Source organism: Bos indicus x Bos taurus, chromosome 5, assembly GCF_003369695.1.
Source record: "Bos indicus x Bos taurus breed Angus x Brahman F1 hybrid chromosome 5, Bos_hybrid_MaternalHap_v2.0, whole genome shotgun sequence".
In the NCBI taxonomy this organism is placed as follows: domain Eukaryota; kingdom Metazoa; phylum Chordata; class Mammalia; order Artiodactyla; family Bovidae; genus Bos; species Bos indicus x Bos taurus.
This window is the reverse complement of record NC_040080.1, coordinates 62,055,663-62,062,078: the sequence shown is the minus strand read 5'-3', so window position 1 is coordinate 62,062,078 and position 6,416 is coordinate 62,055,663. Positions and strand designations below refer to the sequence as shown.

The window sequence follows — 6,416 nt, the reverse complement described above, 5'->3', positions numbered from 1 at the left end:
GTATTCATCATATCTGGGCTTTCTTGAAAATAATTTTGTTTGTATTGGTTTAAAAAGACTGGATAGGGGTCCAAAAATATATATTTTGAGTATGTGAGTATGTGTTTGATATATTTCAACACTGATATAAGGCAACCTAGGTGAATTAATGTTGTGAGATAAGAAAAGGAATAAATGAGGAAGGTATTAAGGGCACACATATAATAAGACCAGGTGAAAAACTAAAGGGGAGGAGAAAAAAAAAAAAGAAATATAGAATGCTACTCTAAGAAATTTAGGACTGACAGGGAAGGAGTGAAAACAGTGAGTATCACATTTAAAATCTTGAAATATGCATTATGAGCACAACATAAAATTCATTGGTTTTGTCGCCAGAAATCCATCTCAAAAGAATATTTTTCCCTCTTCTGAGTTTCTTCTCTCTCAGATTTCCACACAGTTTGTGAGGAAGTGTGGAGCTAGGAATGAGAAACCATACAACAGTTACCACATTCATCCTCTGGGGACTGATAGATGACCCACAGCTGCAGATTCTGACTTTCATATTTCTACTCAACACCTACATGTTGAGTGTAATTGGAAACCTGGCCATCCACATCCTCATACTGGTCGATTCCCACCTTAAAACTGTGATGTATTTTTTTCTCCAAAATTTTTCCTTCTTAATAATCTCATTCACTTCTACCTGCATTCCTAGAGTCTTGTACAGTATATCATCAGGTGATAGGACCATTACCTATAATGCTTGTATGCCAACTATTTTTTAAAGACCTGTTTGGAATAACAGAATTTTTTCTCTTGGCTGCCATGCCTTACGGTTGCTATGCAGCCATCTGCAGACCCCTGCATTACATGACCATCATGAACCACAGGGTCTGCAAAACACTCATCTTCTGCCGTTGGATGACCACTGTGTTGATCATGATCCCACCATTTAGCTTGGAACTGAGCTTGGAATTCTATGACTCTAATGTTCTTGACCACTTTTTCTGTGATGCTAAACCTGTCCTGAAGATCACATGCTCAGATACATGGTTCATGGAGAAGATTGTTATCATCTGTTCTGCATTAATCCTTATAATGACTCTCATGTTTGTGGTTTGGTCCTATGTAAGTATTATCCAAACAATTCTAAGATTCCCCTCTGCCCAGCAATGGAAAAAGGCATTTTCCACCTGTTCTTCCCACATGATTGTGTTTACATTACTTATGGAGGCTGTATATTTATCTATATCAAAAATTCAGGAAAAGATGAAATGGAAATTAATAAGGGTGTGTCAATATTAACAACTTCCATCTCCCCCATGCTAAATTCATTTATCTATACCCCGAGAAACAAACAAGTGAAACAAGACTTTAATGAATTAGTCAGAAAAAATACATTCTTCTAAAGGAGTTATGAGGAAGCAACAGGTAGAACTGTACATGGAACAACAGACTGGTTCCAAATAGGAAAAGGAGTATGTCAAGGCTGTATATTGTCACCCTGCTTATTTAACTTGTATGCAGAGTACATCATGAGAAATGCTGGGCTGGAAGGAGCACAAGCTGGAATCAAGATTGCTGGGAGAAATATCAATAACCTCAGATATACAGATGACACCACCCTTATGGCAGAAAGTGAAGAAGAACTAAAGGGCCTCTTCATGAATGTGAAAGAGAAGAGCTTAAAGCTCAACATTCAGAAAACAAAGATCATGGCATCTTGTTCCATCACTTCATGGCAATTAGGGAAACAGTGGAAACAGTGACTGACCTTACTTTTCTGGGCTCCAAAATCACTGCAGATGGTGATTGCGGCCATGAAATTAAAAGACGCTTAGTCCTTGGAAGGAAAGTTGTGACCAACTTAGACAGCATATTAAAAAGCAGAGACATTACTTTGTCAACAAAGGTCCGTTTAGTCAAGGCTATGGTTTTTCCAGTGGTCATGTATGGATGTGAGAGTTGGCCTATAAAGAAAGCTGAGCACTGAAGAATTGATGCTTTTGAACTGTGGTGTTGGAGAAGACTCTTGAAAGTCCCTTGGACTGCAAGGAGATCCAACTAGTCCATTATAAAGAGATCAGTCCTGGGTGTTCATCAGAAGGATTGATGATGAAGCTGAAACTGCAATACTTTGGCCACTTGATTCAAAGAGTTGACTCATTTGAAAAGACCCTGATGTTGGGAAAGATTGAGGGCAGGAGGAGAAGGGGATGACAGAGGATAAGATGGTTGGATGGCATCACCGACTCAATGGACATGGGTTTGGTTGGACTCCGGGAGTTGGTGATGGGCAGGGAGGCCTGGCGTGCTGCAGTTCATGGGGTCGCAAAGAGTCAGACACGACTCAGCGACTAAACTGAACTGAAGGGCCTGAAGCAGTTTTGAGCTACTGCTTTTCTTGTGTTAGACTTTGTATATTGAAACAATCTTTCAGTTCAGTTCGGTTCAGTAGCTCAGTTGTGTCTGATCCTTTGTGACCCCATGAACTGCAGCATGCCAGGCCTCTCTGTCCATCACCAAATCCTGGAGTCCACCCAAACCCATGTCCATTGAGTCGGTGATTTCATCCAACCATCTTATCCTCTGTCATCCCCTTCTCCTCCTGCCCCAAAACTCAATTTATTAATAAATTAATAATTCAGCAATAATACCAGAGAAGGCAATGGCAACCCACTCCAGTACTCTTGCCTGGCAAATCCCATGGATGGAGGAGCCTAGTAGGCTGCAGTCCATGTGGTCGTTAGGAGTTGGACACGACTGAGCGACTTCACTTTCACTTTTCACTTTCACACATTGGAGAAGGAAATGGCAACCCACTCCAGTGTTCTTGCCTGGAGAATGCCAGGGATGGGGATCCTGGTGGGCTGCCGTCTCTGGGGTCGCACAGAGTTGGACACGACTGAAGTGACTTAGCAGCAGCAGCAGCAACAATAAATAATTAATTATTAAATTAATAGCCAATATTAATAAAACAAGGTGTAGCTTAATACTTATTAGGGAGTTATGCCCTTGGATTATAACATTTAGGAGACTTGCACTGGTACAAAAAAATAAGAAAGTAAGACAATTTCATATTAGTAATTTTAAGGTCTCTCTATCATATAAGTTGTAACAAATAAAAAAGAAGGTGTCATAGTTTCCTGTGTCAGCTTTACAGAACTAATGGACACCCATATAGCTGAGAAAATATTTCAGAGTGTGTCTGTAAGGGTGTTCTGGGAAGGATTAGCATTTGAATCTATAGACTGGTTAAAGAAAATAGCCCTCAAAAAAGCAGGTGGGCATCCTCCAATTTGTTGAAGGCCTGACTAGAAGAAAAAGGCAGAAGAAAGGTGAATATGGTCTCCACTTGAAACTGGGCAGCATCTTATCTTGCTTTGGCGCTGTCAGTTCTGGTTCATGGGCCTTCAATCTTGGACCAGGATTTCTAAGATTGGCACCTTGGTTTTGTTTATTTGTATTTTTTGCCTTGCTGTGTGTCATAGATGGATTGAACCTTCACCCCCTGCAGTGGCAGTGCAGAATCTTAACCATTGGATCACCAGAGATGTCCAGGCCCCCAGGTTTTAAAGTCTTCAAACTTGTTTTCCTTGTGGCTTAGCTGGTAAAGAATCCATATGCAATGCAGGAAACCTGGGTTTGATCCCTGTGTTGGGAAGATCTCCTGGAGAAGGAAAAGACTACCCACTCCAGTATTCTTGCCTGGAGATTCCATGGACTATATAGTCCATGGGGTCACAAGAGTTGGACATGACTGAGTGATGTTCACGTTCACTTTTTCAAACTTGAAATAGAACTTAAATCATGAATTTTCCTGGTTCTCCAGTTTGCAGATGGCAGCTTGTTGGATTTCTTAGACTCCATGATCATGTGTTTCAATTACTGTGATAAATCTCACCCTATATCTATCAATTCAGTTCAGTTACTCAGTCGTGTCTGACTCTTTGAGACTCAGTGGACTGCAGCACGCCAGGCTTCCCTGTCCATCACTGACTGTTGGAACTTGCTCAAACTCAAGTCCATTGAGTCGGTGATGCCATCCAACCATCTCAACCTCTGTCATCCCCTTCTCCTCCCACCTTCAATCATTCCCAGTATCAGGGTCTTTTCCCGTGAGTCAACTCTTTGTATCAGGTGGCCAAAGTATTGCAGTTTCAGCTTCAACATCAGTCCTTCCAGTGGATATTCAGGAGTGATTTCCTTTAGTATGGACTGTTGCATCTCTTTGCAGTCCAAGAAACTCTCAAGAGTCTTCTCCAACATCACAGTTCAAAAGCATCAATTCTTTGGTGTTCAGCTTTCTTTATAGGTCAACTCTCACATCCATACATGACTACTGAAAAATCAAAGCTTTGACTAGACGGACCTTTGTTGGCAGAGTAATGTCTCTGCCTTTTTTTTTTTTTTTTTAAGTTTTAATTAAAAAAAAAAAAAGTTGTCTCTGATTTTTAATATGCTGTCTACGTTAGTCATAACTTCCCTACCAAGGAGTAAGCATCTAATTTCATGGCTGCAATCACCATCTGCAGTGATTTTGAAGCCCTCCCAAATACAGTCTGTCACAGTTTCCATTGTTTCCCCATCTATTTATCATGAAGTGATGGGATCAGATGCCATGATCTTAGTTTTTTGAATGTTGAGTTTTAAGCCAACTTTTCCACTCTCCTCTTTCACTTTCATCAAGAGGCTCTTCAGTTCTTCTTTGATTTCTGCCATTAGGCCGTTGTCATCTGCATATCTGAGGTTATTGATATATCTCCTGGCAATCTTGATTCCAGCTTGTGCTTCCTCTAGCCCAGCGTTCCTCATGATGTAGTCTGCATATAATTTAAATAAGCAGGGTGACAATATACAGCCTTGATGTATCCTTTCCTGATTTTGAACCAGTCTGTTGTTCCATATCCAGTTCCAACTGTTGCTTCTTGACCTGCATACAGATTTCTCAGGAGACAGGTCAGGTGGTCTGGTATTCCCATCTCTTTCAGAATTTTCCACAGTTTGTTGCGATCCCCAGAGTCAAAGGCTTTTGCATAGTCAATAAAGCAGAAGTATATGTTTTTTCTGGAACTCGCCTGCTTTTTTGATGATCCAACGGATGTTGGCAATTTGATCTCTGGTTCCTCTGCTTTTTCTAAATTCAGCTTGAACATCTGGAAGTTCATGGTTCATGTACTGTTGAAGCTTGGCATGGAGAATTTTGAGCATTACTTTACTAGCATGTAAGATGAGTGCAATTGTGCAGTAGTTTGAGCATTCTTTGGCATTGCCTTTCTTTTGGATTGGAATGAAAACTGACTTTTTCCAGTCCTGTGGCCACTGCTGAGTTTTCCAAATTTGTTGGCATATTGAGTGCAGCACTTTTACAGCACCATCTTTTAGGATTTGAAATAGCTCAACTGGAATTCCATCACCTCCACTATCCTTTTTTGTAGTGATGTTCCCTAAGGCCCACTTGACTTCACATTCCAGGATGTCTGTCTCTAGGTGACTGATCACACCATCATGATTATCTGGGTCATGAAGATTTTTTTTGTACAGTTCTTCTGCGTATTCTTGCCACCTTTTCTTAACATCTTCTGATTCTGTTAAATTCATATCATTTCTGTTCTTTGTTGTGCCCATCTTTGCATGAAATGTTTCCTTGGTATCTCTAATTTTCTTGAAAAGATCTCTAGTCTTTCCCATTCTATGTTTTCCTCTATTTCTCTGCATTGATCGCAAAGGAAGGCTTTCTTATCTCTCCTTGCTATCCTTTGGAATTCTGCCTTCAGATGGGTATATCTTTCCTTCTTTTGCTTTCACTTCTCTTCTTTTCACAGCTATTTGTAAGGCCTCCTCAGACTATTATTTTTTCTTTTTGCATTTCTTCTTCTTGGGGACAGTCTTGATCACTGCTTTCTGTACAATGTCATGAACCTCCGTCCATAGTTCTCAGGCCCTCTGTCTATCAGATCTAATCACTTGAATCTATTTGCCACTTCTAGTGTATAATCATTAGGGATTTGATTTAGGTCATACCTGAATGATCTAGTGGTTTCCCCCACTTTCTTCAATTCAAGTCTGAATTTGGCAATAAGGAGTTCATGACCTGAGCTACAGTCAGCTCCTAGTCTTGTCTTTGCTTACTGTGTAGAGCTTCTCCATCTTTGGCTGCAAAGATTATAATTATCTGATGAGGTCCGTGTGTAGAGTCTTATTTTGTGTTTTCAGAGATCGTGTTTGCTATGACCAGTGCATTCTCTTGGGAAAACTCTGGAAGCCTTTGCCCTGCTTCATTCATTTGCTATGACCAGTGCATTCTCTTAGAAAAACTCTATTAGCATTTGCCCTGCTTCATTTTGTACTTCAAGGCCCAATTTACTTGTTACTCCAGGTGTTTCTCGACTTCCTACTTTTGCATTCCAGTCGCTATAATGAAAAGGACATCT

General features: G+C 40.4%; 1 pseudogene; it reads left to right on the top strand.

Annotated features, from left to right (window-relative positions):
* The first annotated feature begins 464 nt into the window (after positions 1–464).
* Positions 465–1,391, top strand: LOC113893508 (annotated as a pseudogene).
* Positions 1,392–6,416: the final 5,025 nt, after the last annotated feature.